Source organism: Haliaeetus albicilla, chromosome 23 (genome assembly GCF_947461875.1).
Source record: "Haliaeetus albicilla chromosome 23, bHalAlb1.1, whole genome shotgun sequence".
Lineage (NCBI taxonomy): Eukaryota > Metazoa > Chordata > Aves > Accipitriformes > Accipitridae > Haliaeetus > Haliaeetus albicilla.
In genome coordinates this window covers 21,150,686-21,164,967 of record NC_091505.1, presented here as the reverse complement: position 1 = coordinate 21,164,967, position 14,282 = coordinate 21,150,686, and the positions used below count along the sequence as shown (strand labels likewise).

Sequence of the window (14,282 nt, the reverse complement as noted above, 5' to 3'; positions counted from 1 at the left end):
TTTTGGACACTGATTTAAAAACAAAAAGTATCAATTTTATTTATTTAAAATGTAACAAAATAATCAATTCAATAGCAAGCCTTCATTAAAAATAGTTTTACTGTTCAATTGAATGGCTAAATAATTAACCACAGATTTATTTCAATATGATTATTCACCTCCTTAATTTCAGGTCAAATGCAAGACTAATGAGATGGCTGAAATGCTAATGATTATTTTATCTATCATTGATAGAATTCTAAAATATTAGCAGTCAAGGAGAGTGCAAAGCTTTTACTGTTCTGCAGAGACCATGTGAGAAGCATGTATTTGAACCAAGGAACGGAACATAATCTGCATTCCAGGCAACACTATTTTGGTCATCAGCTTGGAAATTCATCTTGCAGATATTTTCAACTGAATTCCCCTAATGTCTCTGTTATAAAACAAATAAATGAACAAAACCCAGAAAGCTCCATTGCACTGATTTCTAATTGTATAAGAAAGGGCATTGTGTGGCTAGCGCAATTACTTGTTTTGTTTTGTCCTGAAATCGTATGAATTTAAACAATGGATTTACATGACTGATTGTATTTTTCTAGGACAGAAAAGATATTTCAACATGATATTTGTGTGCTGTAATCTGAGTAAGAGTAGAACACACCAGCAAATATATGGCAGAATATAGTGTGTTCCATGAAAACATCTAATTATTTTTTTTTTCCCTACAAGAAAACATTGCATCCCAATAGAAGAGGAATGACAAGAACTTGTATTTTTGTGATTTGATCAAATGTGTATGCCTCCATATTCCAGCCAAGTCTGAGCATGAATCTCTTGAATTGATTTTAGAGAAATCAGACTTGGCAATATCCCTCAGGTTACACAGTACGATTCTCCCATTTAAAACAGTGCAGCATCCATCCACCCTATGCACTGAGGAATAATATGCCTCCTCAAACTCTGTCAAAAAAAGAAAAAAATCTGTGATACGTGGCACACAATAAAAAAAAATAAAAAATCCCATCACTAATGCTGGTAGTAGCAGTAGTGAATGAACTCCTGATGATATAGCCGCTTCAACTGACTCATAGAGAAACATCACTGTGAGACATTAGACTGCCTCTAGGAATTCATCATCTCTGGATATTGGAATATAGGTGTAATGTACTGCGTCACATAAAATACAGGGGAATTTTATTAGGCAAATAGACCTGCAAACTTAAGACACCATATCACACTCTTTTTATATAGTGGCATGTTTGAAAAAATTCAAAATATCTCCTAATACTTTACAGTATACATGGGACTAACATCATTAAGTTCCAGGAAAGTATTCCAGTAATCCTGTTAAAACTTCCGATGTTTTGTTCCTAATGATTATGTCACAACAGAAATTGTGGCTACTTTTCAATATCACAATGCTTTAATACTTCCAGTCCCTATACCAGAATAGATAATTTTCTTTGGGAAATTTGATCTAGTGCACTTAATACATATCACATATAATGCAACACTGGAATTCTGATAGTGCACTTAATACATATCACATATAATGCAACACTGGAATTCTGATAGATTTTAGTAACAAGGACACCAAGTTTTCTTTACTAAACGCTCAGGGTTTGAATTTTTTAAGTTCTGAGCATCTATTTTACTGGAAATCATTAGGAGTTCTGACCGACAGTTACATTGTCAGAGGTTAAAGATTTGAAACGTTATTATTTTCTCTATTAATTTAATCACAAATCAATATTTCTACTTCTTATACCAATAATTGATGGAACAGTTAAAATCTTAATCCCTGTTGTTCTTCTATCTTGTGATGCAACATACAATTACGTCCTTGTGTCACTTGCAGTGATCTTGCTTAAGTCATTCAAAACAACTTCTACATTTAAAGAAAAACATCCATTTTCTTGGTAGGTCTTAGATTTGGAGGCATAATTAGCTCATGTAAAGCAACAGTCTATCTGATGTGTTTTCATGACATTTCTATTACAACCCTAATACAAACATCTAATTTTCAGAAATAACCAAAAAGCCTTTGGTCATTTCTAGTTGACTGAAACAGGCAAAGTCACCAAAATGTGAAGCATGATAAAACTTACAAATGATACAGTATTTAATACAGTCCCATGTTATTCAAAGATTCTCTGTGTTGTGATTACTTCAGCTAATAGGCTGGTATGTGTTTTGTGGTATTTTTTGGTACTCTTTTCTGTCTTTCTTACATTTAAATAATAAGCTGTTATCAAGTGGTGAAGTCACTCCATTTATATGCAAAATTAGTTTTTTCACTTGGGTTTGTGGAGTAGGGACATGACTTTTATACAAAACAGAGGAAGAAGAATATACATCTATTTGAAACGTTAATCTAATCATTGTTCACATTATTCCTTTAAGATTTTTCCTCATTTAATTCCTACTTTCAAGAACTAATATTCTATTTTCTTCAAAAATGTTCTGTGCACTGTACCAGTAATGATAAAATGCATCATGGGCCCATGATATTGTGTAAGAAAATGCGCTTCAATATGATTTTTAAAAGCTTTTTCATGAATATCAGTGTCCTACAGGACTCTGATACACAGATGTACACAGTTCTCATTATTAATGTAGTTATGACTTCCCCCTCCTATTAAAAACCTTTTGAAGCTGTTCATCCTCTTGCACTATGTCAGAAGAAGGAGAATGGATGGGAAATAATATCCCAAAGTTTTCTGTTCTACATTACAAGCCTGAGTCTATCTAGCCACATCACTTGTGTCTGGACATCATTGACAGTAGGCTGACACACCAAGTCAATGGACACGCAGATTTCTAGCTAGAAATATTTTGTCCACATTACAAACCCCCTTTTATTTCATCCTAATTGTTGGCAGGTTTCAGTGAGGAGGCAGTGAAGAAATGCAAACGACACATTTTCCATTATTTGAGTACAGTCTATGAAGGAGCTATAGTATCTTCATAAAGTTTATGGATCTAGGCAAAACTTTAAAAATCAAATTTTCTGAGATTCTGCTAAACATCAGCTTTACCATGGCAGGCTTCAGTCAAAAGCATAGCTTGTTTTGATCCACCCTAACATATGTAATAAAATCTAAAATTAAGTATTCAATGCTGACACATAACAGTCTATACAAATATTTAATAAAGTTGTGTTGTTGAGATACGTAGGCTCTCCCACTTTACCCTTAACTTAAGGCATTCAATTTCCAGAACTATAGTTCCAGCAAATTTTGTAAACCCTACAGAAGATGCCATGGATTTCAGTGGGCTTTGAATCAATTTAATATAAAATTGTTGACCAGATCCTCCACTTTTTAAACCATATTTACTATACAGGTAAAACAAAATTTAAAGTACTGAATCAAGCCCTGCACATCAAACTGCTGTAACACATTTTAAAGTATCCCTATAATTCTGTTTTCTCCAATTCTGTGACTCTTTTTACTGAGTATTTTTTGTACAAGTAGTCCAACTGACTTTTGGCAGCTGCTTTCTCCCGAGTTTAAACAGCTATGCTCCATCATTTCCACTGGATAATTTAGTTTTCAATCCCCTTTCCAGAATCACTTTAGTGTAGTGCTCCTGGCACAGAATTTCAGTGCTTTGCGAAGCAATCCATGTGTTTGCAATCTCTACAGCACTTTGGGGATCTGTCAGGAAGGGAGGTGCTATGCACTAGAAAGTATTTTACCAGAACAGTTAGATGATTCCAGTGTTGTTTTATTTTGTTTTTTAAAATAACAGAGAAAAATACTCTACATTTTTGTCTATATAAACTATAGAATTAAAGAAGTATTTTTCTTATATATCAATAAGGTATGATACTTTTTACTAGTAAGAGAAATTTCTTTAAAATTTACATTATTTCACCTTTCAAAAGTTGGTATATCTTTAATAGTCATGCATATGCTAATATTAAGTTAATGAAAGTTCACTCCTACTCCATTGGTATATAAAGGATTAAGTTAAATTTAGTTGCAATCTTTGCATAATTAGCTATATTTCTTCTGTTTGAAAGTTACATCAAATAATGTGATTTTTTTTTTTTGCAGAAAGCACAGTATAAAATAATTATTATTGTTATTACTATCCTTAATTACTTGCACTGTATCAACATATTGAAGCAAAGGTCATTTCAAGCTACAAATGTAGTAAGGACAGAATTCCTCCTTAGGAGGATTGGAAGAACAACAGGTAATTAAAGACAGAGTTGTGTCACAAGGAAATAATCAAATTATATTACTGAATTTGATTGAATTTTAAATATAAATTTATCTATATTATAATATCGTAAAAGTGAAATGTATGCTTTTAATAATGTAAGATATGAATTAGTAGGGCTTGATCTTAATCCTTTTAACTATAACCAGCTGTGATCAAGCTCTGATGCTTTTGGTCTCCCACTTAATAAATCACAAGAAATCCTTTATCAAACTGCTTTTCATTTTCTTTTATGTATGTTTATTTCCTGTAGTTAGTAGAGGAAAAAGGGTGGTTCACTTGTCCCTCAGAGAACATTTCTTCTAAAGCCACACTATGCCGCAGCTGCTGTTGCTAACACCTTTTATGTATACAGCACCTTTCACTTTGAGTGATCCCCAAAGTGCTTTGTAGACTCTAAATACAGGGATTTTTTCCCCTCGTACCACTGAAAGCCTGCACCAGCAGCGTTGCACCGAAGTGGCTCTGGGAAAGGCAGCACAGAACAACCTCTCCAGCCGAACCTGTGAGACACCGGCCGTTACGTAGACCAGCCTGTGGTAACCTGGGCCAGCACTTGCGGAGAATTCGTAGGTGCTTACTCGTGTAAAAGTTCACAGTAAATCACACCCTCTTTTTGCCCCGGTTTTCTTCCTCTGCATACCTAACGCGAAAGACAATACACACACCTTCTACCCGTTAGCTTTGCTATTTACCCTTTATGTTCGTTAGGCAGTGGTACCTGACGGGCTGCCTTGTCAGACGTCTCGGGTGGACGGGACGCGGGGGGGGGGATAACCCCCGGCCGAGAGATGGCGGCGGGAACCGCCTGAGGGAGGAGGAGGCGGCAGCCGCTGAGGGGAACCGGCAGCCCCGCCCGCGCCCGGGAACCTTCCAGAAGGAGGCGGCCGGGGCACGTGGAGCGGCGGTCCGCCCTGAGGCGCCGTCCTCGGGGCTCGTCCTCGGCGCCGCCGGGCCGGATCCGGCGACGGGGACCGTGAGACTGGAGCTCGTCAGCTGTGGTATGGCCTCAGTCTTCCCGCGGTTTCTGTTACAAGAGCTTCTAGAGCTGAAGATGGCGGCTCTGTCTTTGTGTCGAGATGAGGGGAAAGAAAGGCTTTCCCTGGGAGCCGCCTGAGGGGCTGTGGAGGGAGTGGTGAGCCGTCGAGCAAGCCTGACTGGGAGGAACTGGTCTGACAGGACGGCGAGCGGAGGGACATTTACTTGTAATGTTTTTTTCCTGTTTTGTCTCAAATTGTTGGGTTTGTTTGTTTGTTTGTTTTTGTGGTTTTTTTTTTTTTTAGTTGTTGTTGGTTTTGTTTTTTTTCTCCATAACAGCACTATGGTTTTGGTTCATATTCTAATGTAACTTATCTTCAGGTGGTCTTGTTCTTCCCGTGGAAAAGCCTTGCTCTCAAATCGTATTCTCTTGGGAGAGTCTTATATTACATATTGAGATGTTTTATTCATATAGTGTATTTATTAGATAGGGTCAGTTAGCTAAAAAAATGTGTTGATTGCTTCCCTGCGATTTGGACCCGTGCATAAGTTATGACAAAATTCCTTCCAACATGTGCAATTAGTTCTCATGTTCATGGAACTCTTAGAGATTCCAGAGTTGAGTTTATGATTTATAAATATGTATTCTTATGTATTGTATCCGTATGTTACATGTGACAACTTTGGACAAACATGGTCATTAGGCTGTTAATTGGTGAGATATATGCTAAGGTGTAGAAAACCTTTTTTTTATGACGTATTTTATATGTTAAACTCTTGACCAGTACCTTTTAGTCGCAATCTCACATTTAAGCTATCTTTAAGAAGAATGAAAAATCCTGTATGAAAATAAGTGGCTATGCTGCCACTGGATGAAAAACATACTGTTTTGTATCTAAAGACTTCCATGGAGACTATGCTATTGTTAAAATTTTCTTTTTTGCTGTACTGTATAAACTTTTGCTTGAAGAAAAAAGATTGGATAAGAAATATGTTGCTTCTGTGAAGTGTTCACAAGGATGAGTGTAAAATCGCCTGAACCACTTTCTTCCCATTTTACCAAGAAAAAGAAAATAAGTTATTTGATGCTTAGCTAGTTATTAATTACAATAATAAGTTATTAAATACATTAGTTAAGGACCACATAGTGTATGAATTTTGTATGTTTTAGTGTGATCCTTCACCAGCCTTACAGCATAAGAAATGGAACACAGTGTCTGTTTCCAGGCAGCCTGATGGGAGGTTGGAATAAACAAATACTAAAATGTGTTCTGTATGTGCTTTGTTGCTGTAATCTCCTGGTCCTGTTTTACATAGACATGCTGATAATTTGCTGAGCTGGAGTTATGGTTGAAGTTCAGCTACAGTTTTCCTTTCAGGCTTGGAGTACTGTAAGAACTTGTTGCAAAAACCTGTGAGAGTAATTTCACAGGACACTCAGCCTTCTCTGGGTATGTTATGCTGAGACAGAGAGAAACTGATGGAAGTTGTCGTGGTTTAACCTGAAACCAGGACAGAAGTATAAAAGTTTAAGCGATTGAAAAAGAAATATATAGAAAAAGTAAGGTTCTGGTATTATTTGAAGTCTAATACATGAATCTTGACACCCAAGAGAACTTTTTTCCTTCAGGAATTTGATGCAACTAGTGCAAAATTCCACATATCCTCGGTTTAACAAGAATTACAAAATATAAATAGAAGTGTTTTTCATTTTTTTTGTTTTGTTTTTAAACACAGGACTTTTTTAAAAAGAAAAGATGACAATGGATATAGCTTTTGGTTTTCTGTAAGTTTTGGGAACAGTGTTCTCACAAATGGAACTTCTGGTTAAATGAGAAGTCTAAGTTAGTGTAGTTACATCGTCTCTGTTTTGAACTGAAGGGGAGGATGGAGGAAGGCTGCTGACTGCTGCTGCTCTAGAATGTTGTTATGTATATGACTGGACTGTAGGCAGAGTTGTATTTAGTATAAGTGAGTAATAGACAATATAGCATTGATCTGTGAGCAGTATTCCTGTCCTTATTCAAAAATACTTGAATTGCGTAGTAGGCACTGTGAAATGTATTTTTCTACTATTCAATAATAAAAGTTATTAACTGGCAGTGAGGCAGTAAAGCAAAATGCATTATGTATGAAACAGGTGATCTTGACAATTGCCATTTCAAAGGATTTGACACAAGTGACTAAAATCAGATTTACTTCCATTTTTAAATAAATAAAAATATGTTTTTAAATTGAAATACATCCAATGATCACATATGTGGTTTTACATAACTTCTTATTATGATATCGCATTCTCTTGCCAGTAGTTCATGGATGACTTTTCTTTTGTTTGCTTTAGCAGAGATTTAATTTTCAGATTTGAGGCATGAACAGATTTTCAAGGACCAAAACTAGAGCAATTTTGACTTGATTTGTAAAATGTATTCATGTGTACAAACACAAATAAAACATGAAGAAGATGATATTATGAATCATACCATTAATAAGCTGATTTTTTAATTGTTTTTGAAAGTCAGTCATAGAATTTTAGTGAATATATAATTGAATTTGTAGAGCAATATTGTGTTAGCTTTGGAGTTGTAACATTCAGCAGCTTTATAGAGGGTTTGTGTGCTGGGTTTGGTGGTTTTTGTTGTTGTTGGGGTTTTTTTTGGTTTGGTGTTTTTTTTTCCTATTTGTTCAGGTATTCCAGTGTTTCTTTCTAAGAAAATGGAAATAGTCATCCTTATCCGGGAGATCTTCACCTTTTTGACAAGACTTCTGTTCTCAACTTTTAGCTTTCTGTGCAGCTTTGGTGCAAAACTGTTTCACTGCTAATAGCAGGACTATCTATTTCCTAATGTTACATGTATATAGATAAATTTGATACTGCATATTCTTACAGTTTTATGAAATAAGTTACAGGATATTAAAATATTTGCTGAGTGGTTGCTAGATGCATTTTCCAAAACATGGACTGTACTGACTATTTTAGTAAAAAAGACTTCAGCTTTACAGGGGTTAATTTGAAACAACTAAAAGAAACTACTCTTTGTGCCATATACCAGTGTGATTGAGTTCAGTTTGGCCGTTCAGCATGCTCACTGCCTGTTGTGTATTTATAGTTCTGTTCGCTGTTTCCAGCATCTTCATGCAAGTTTTAATGAGCCTTATTCTATTAGTTGCAGATTAATATCGGGAATATAGAATTCTGTTTCAGTAAGAATTTGTCAGTTGCTTGTTTTCCATACCCTGGCTGCTGCTTCATGTGGCTGCTAGAATCTGCCTTTTGGTCATTAACTTTTTATTCCTTCAAGTGAAGAGTATTTCTTACCCCCTGTGATGGGAAAAGTAAAAACAAACAAACAACCAAAAAAACCCAAAACAACAACTAAAAATATTCTAAAGCAGTGAAGACTGAATCAGGAGAACATGTGGCTGTAAGAAACTTGTGGCTCACACTTACTTAATTCTTTTGTTGACTTAAATGAATGTGGGGTGATGTTTTCTCCTGGTGATAAGAATTTCCAGTTTCATTTTTTTCATCACTGGAAAAAAATCAAATTAAAGAAACCTCATTGAAGTCAGTACCATCACACTAATAAAAAATAGATCAAAGAATAAATCAGTCCCTTAGTGGATTTAGAGTAAAATCATATGAGGGAATGAATTTGAAAGCCTTGATAATATAACAAATTGTCTGTTTCTCTTTGAGGTAGGTCTTTTTCTTTGAATATGATAATGAAATATACTATGTAGGGAGTGGATCCTGTGGATAAATATTGATGGCTGCAAAATATTTTATGTTTGAAACTATAGAGTGTGAAAATTAGTTCAGGTCTTTTGTTGTCATTTGTGCCTGGCCTTAAAAAAATTAGGGGGATTCCTGTCAGGCAACAGCTTTGTAGTGTTTCTTATTGTCATCAAAACTGGTAAGAAATACCAGTAGAGTCTCTACCTTTTCAAAAAAGTTAACCACCATCAAAACCGGCCAGTTCCCTAAATGAAACATGGTATGTGTGGTGACAAAGGGTAGACATTACTGTGTTCAGCTATGTTAGTGACTTACAGCAAAAAAAATCCCCAACAACCAAAGCACCAAACACTTAACAATCTGCAGTACCAGAAGAGATCCTACCTAACAGTCCAGCAGCTGAGGTCTACAGGATAAAGTTGAAATCCATATCAACGTGACTCGGAAGTTCAAAATCTCTGGCATGTAGTATAGAAGTGCTTAATTATCAATGGACACTTTAGAGGGAGTCTTTGTGAACTGGAATAGTTGCAGATAGCTCTCTCTTCAGGTAAAAAACATTATAATTGTGCTATTGACTGACAAATAGAGCCCACATCATGGGGATGTTTTGCTCTGAGAAACACTGTTTTAACACAAGGAGGTAAATACTTTTATTTAAGGAGTCCACAGTGGATTAGCCGCAAAGGAAAGGGATATTGTATTTAAAAAGTGTGGTATACTAGCTAAATTTGTCCATGTAATTAAAATAGGTTCAGGAATATGAAGGTAAGAATGGGAGTGACATTTTAAGGATTTCTTTATTATGATTTCAATATTGGTATATTGATATAGTTTTGGACTTCAATGTAATATTCCTAAATTTTTGAAATGGTCTATTATACTTTTTTCTTAAAACTTGATATAGCAGTTACAAAATATTACTACAGCTTGCTTATTCCTACTCTAAGTCAAATATGAACCTGGGTATCAAGAATTAGTGTTGCTTTTTAATCTGAAGTGGACACCTGAACTCTTTACTGTATTTACTACTTTTCTGCGATCCTCTTGGGTAAGAAATAGCAGTTGAGTCCTGTAATAAGCTACAGGAAATCTGACTCAGGTGGGACCAGATAGAGCCTTGTGTATAAAGAACAGATTTAGATTCTACCTTCACATCATACTCCATTAGGTAGTCAAAGTTTTTATACTCTGTCTGCTTCTCAAGGTATGATTTGACAGCTGCTAAATGAAGATAATAATGAGCAATTATAATATTTAAATTGTGCCATTAATATTTAGTATATTGGACAAAAAAGGAGGTATATTTAAGTGCCTAGATACTCAGATGAAAGAGAGCAAATCTCAAATTGTTTTTTCTCCCCTCCTACCCTCCATTCTGTCCATCTGGGCCACTTGCCTTACTAGTTACAGAAGTCAGCAGTACAGACATCAATGCAGTCTTTTGAAAGCTGGGAAAATGGCTTGGCAAGCTTAATGTTACCTTCTGTTAAACAATTTTATTTGTTCTTAGTTTTTTTTTTTACTGCCTTAAAAGTGTTAGTGACTGCTGGAGCTTATGAAAGGTCCTTTGGAGTTGGACTACTCTATTTAGCCTTCTATGCTTTTATTTTTTTTTTTTTGCCTCTATACTCCAGTCAAGAAAGCCTGTTTCTACACACTGTACTGTGACTGCCTTTCTGCCCTGTTCTTTCTTTTTTCCTTTTTGTACTTGTATCTTGTTTGTCTGTCTTAGTTCATCTCTGACTTTTTCCACCATCTGTTACCATTCACATGGTCTCTTTTCACAATTTCTCTTAACGTCCTGTTTTGCCCAACTCTGCCATTTCCATTTGCAGTTTCTTTAGCCTTTCCTTTCACTTCTGGATTTGTATTTATATTGTTTTCCCATTTTGTGGTATGTATATTTACGATATGTAAACAAATATGAGAGACATATTAAGTAGTGTATGTCACTGGAAATACCCTCATTTTGTAAATGTCTTTCAGGATGATGCTTGGTTGCTAGAAAGTACCTCATGCTCTTTCTTTGCGTTGCTGTTGCCGTAGTATTCAGTGCTATCAGTGCTGTGGCACAAATGACAGGCAACATACAGCTATGACTATATAAATAGGTTGCTTTAAGAGCAACACTTTCCCCATGGCATGCTATGTTCCACTATATATCTAAGCAGAAAACTTGAGTCATGTTGGGTTTTTTTCTCCTTAAAGGTCTAGAGCTCTAGAGCAGTTTTTTAAAGGCAAAACTGTTCCTAGAATTGTTTAGAAAGACAAGTGAAGATCATTTAAAAATAGTGTATTCTACAGAAGTTCAAGAATTGTAAGTCGTGATTGTATTTTCTACTTCGAGACAAAAGAGTTATCTGATAAAACTCATAACACTACCTATAATGTGTCTCTACCCTTTAGTAGCTCAGAAAAATCTGTGGTAATAAAAGACATTAAAAAACCTCATGTTAGCATTTATCTAACATGGTTTATAACAATGGTGTTCTATAATTTCCATGTTTTAATGAATTCTCCTTAATATGACACAAAAATAGTTTTAACAGAATGGTTCAAACTTTGTTTCATTTAAAAAAAAAAAAGTAAATAAAAATATGCATAGTAATGTTCTCCTGACAAACATCTTTGAGTCCTGCTGTTGTTATTTTATAATCCCTAGAAACTCCACCATGGTTGTAACTGTGGTTATAGGAATTTTTATCAGTTATTTTTAATGTAAATTATCTACTGGTACTATCACAACTTTGAGGATTGATGCAGGGGATTTTTTCATGCACTCTTTAGACTGTTTGATTTATATACTTATCCTCAAATTGCTTTGTAAAACTTCATAGATAAAACACAAACTTTTGCTTTGAGTGTGACTGCAATTCCCTGTGTCTTCAAAAGGAGAGAGAGAGGAGCAGTGTAGCATTGATAACCTTGTTAATAATAAAAATATTTTTTATAATGTAAGCTTATTTATTTGGAAGATACATATACATGACTATACAGTAATTTTATATTATTATAATTTATAGGTAATCCTTACACGAATATTGTCACAGAATTTGGGATAAGGACTGGAATTTGGTTTACAATGATGGTTGGCTTTTTTTTTTTAATTTCCTCCCCTCAGAAATGAACTGTACATTTAAAATATTACTCTGTAAACTTCAGGATGTGAAGTTGTTCTTTCCTGTTTTGTTATTTTTCAGTTTAACTTCTAGTAGAGAAGAAAAAGTAGTGGAATAGTGCTTTCCAGTATGCATGGAACATGCTACCATTTTGAAATTTTGCTTTGAGGGAAACATTTAAATATCAACTCTTCATTGTAACCCATACATTTTTATTGGTGTTTTGCATGGAAACAATGTAAATGTATTTATTTAATAATAATGGATACAAAAATGTACTTTCCTGAAATAAGAGCTTTCTGCAGGTTGAATGTACATGGGCAATTACTTTAGTGGGGTGACAATTGCTGGAAATGTATTTACAGAAATATAAGACGGATAGAATCGTAATAGGCAAACTAATATATTTGTACAATATCACCACAGTTCTTTCATTAAACTCATGGTGCTACCATAGTGTTACCATTAATGATAATCAGTATCTGCTGATGACTTCCTTATTTACAAATTTAGAGATTAAAATTATAATGGATTTATAAAATCGCTGTTTATAGTACACTGTTTCTTCACTCTTGAATGCCTGTTTAGTGTTGTATTGTGCCTTATACTGAAGTACTGCAAATAAGTCAGTGAATTACTAAAATACTGCAGGTAATGCGTTAACTATGCCACATAAACTGCATATCCAGATCTCACCCATGTCAGCAATCTCATTCAGGTTAATTGAATTACTCCAGTGAGCAACGCCTTTTTTCATAAGTGAAGACTTGCAGGATTGGATTTTTATTTCATGTTGCTCCTTTTGTATAATCAAAAAGCCAGAAAATGCTTTACAGTTAAATCATGCTGATGTGGAAAGATACACCGTGCAGATCTAGTGGGAATGTTCTTTAGCTGTTACTTACTCCCAGTCAAAAGCAGGTTGCAGAGTTTAAATGGAATAGCAATATTAATTGTTCTTAATCTGTTCCACTGCAAAGTCAAATGTTTTAATTTAAATTACCCTGAAAGTGGTACTGCTGAAAGGCAGTAACTAACGGGTGAAGGCAATTACTGGCTTCAGTAACTTTTTCAACCACTGCAACTTGATCTGCAGGAGTAAATCAATCTATGCTATGACAGGGAGAATAAAATCGGAAAAGGCAGGAAAAAAAATTACATTTTTACCTGCACAATGGAAAGAATGTAGATGAGTTAGTACAGCTACACTTGAAACAGATGCTAGGCTGGTAGAAGCTAAAATGTCATTGACAAAAAAAAAATCATTTTAGATGTAACTCTTGAACATCTACCTTACAGAAATGCTATCCTAGATTATCCTAAATTCTGGAAGGGTAGAATTATGCAAAGATTAAGCAAAGCAGTATATTTTGTACATGGAGTTCAATAGTGTGGCTTTTTTCTAGAAGTTATCAGCTGATGGCTGTAGGTACATAGATATCTATATGTACCTATAAGTCATCCTGTTCTACTTCCATCTTTCTTGAGGTGGTTAAGAGTCTTGAGAGGAGAATATATTGTTATTCAGAAACTAGGTTGAAAAGTACAGAATTTTCTTCAGCCCAGAACAAATCTGTATCTCACTTTAAAGGTATTGGTATCTCAGAGTACTTAGCTGATATATGAGCAGACATCACTAGATTTAAAATTATATGAATTTTCTTACAGTTCATTCTACAGAACATGTATTAAATATTGTTACATACCAGAAGGGAAATTACTGTTGCATAGTCTATCTCTTTTTTTTTTTTTTTTTTCATTTTTCTTTTTTTTTCCCTAAAATCAAAGAAAGAAAAAGAAATCTCAACTGTCTTGGAAATTAATGACAGGTATCCAAATAGAGATTATCTGGCAATATGGTAGGCAGTTGGGGAACTAAAAGGGTTACAAGTTTACCTTTCTTGCTGTGAAGTCTTTTAGCTTTCGTTCCACATTGAAAACTTCTGATGTGGTGGTGTTCTTCTGTGTTGGAATTTGTACACTGCTCTTAAGATACATAATCCAAATTTCAGTGAATTGAGTACTAATATCTGATCAAATTGGATCTTGTCATCTTAAAGAGACTGCTGTATTAGTGTCACTGTGTTAGATTTCCACCCGTTGTTGGCTGAAGTTCACCAGACTCCATCTAGGTAACATTTTCTTACCAGTTTAAGTCCCTGTATTAAAAATAGCCATATTTCTTGGCTGTTAACAAATATTACATAATTTTGTCAGTACAAAACTTGGGGGAA

The 14,282-nt window shown here is 34.9% G+C and overlaps 1 protein-coding gene across 4 annotated transcripts in view; it reads left to right on the top strand.

Annotated features, from left to right (window-relative positions):
- The window catches only part of PCDH11X (protocadherin 11 X-linked), a 512,079-nt gene that overhangs the window by 36,773 nt on the left and 461,024 nt on the right, over positions 1–14,282 (top strand). The window lies entirely within an intron of this gene.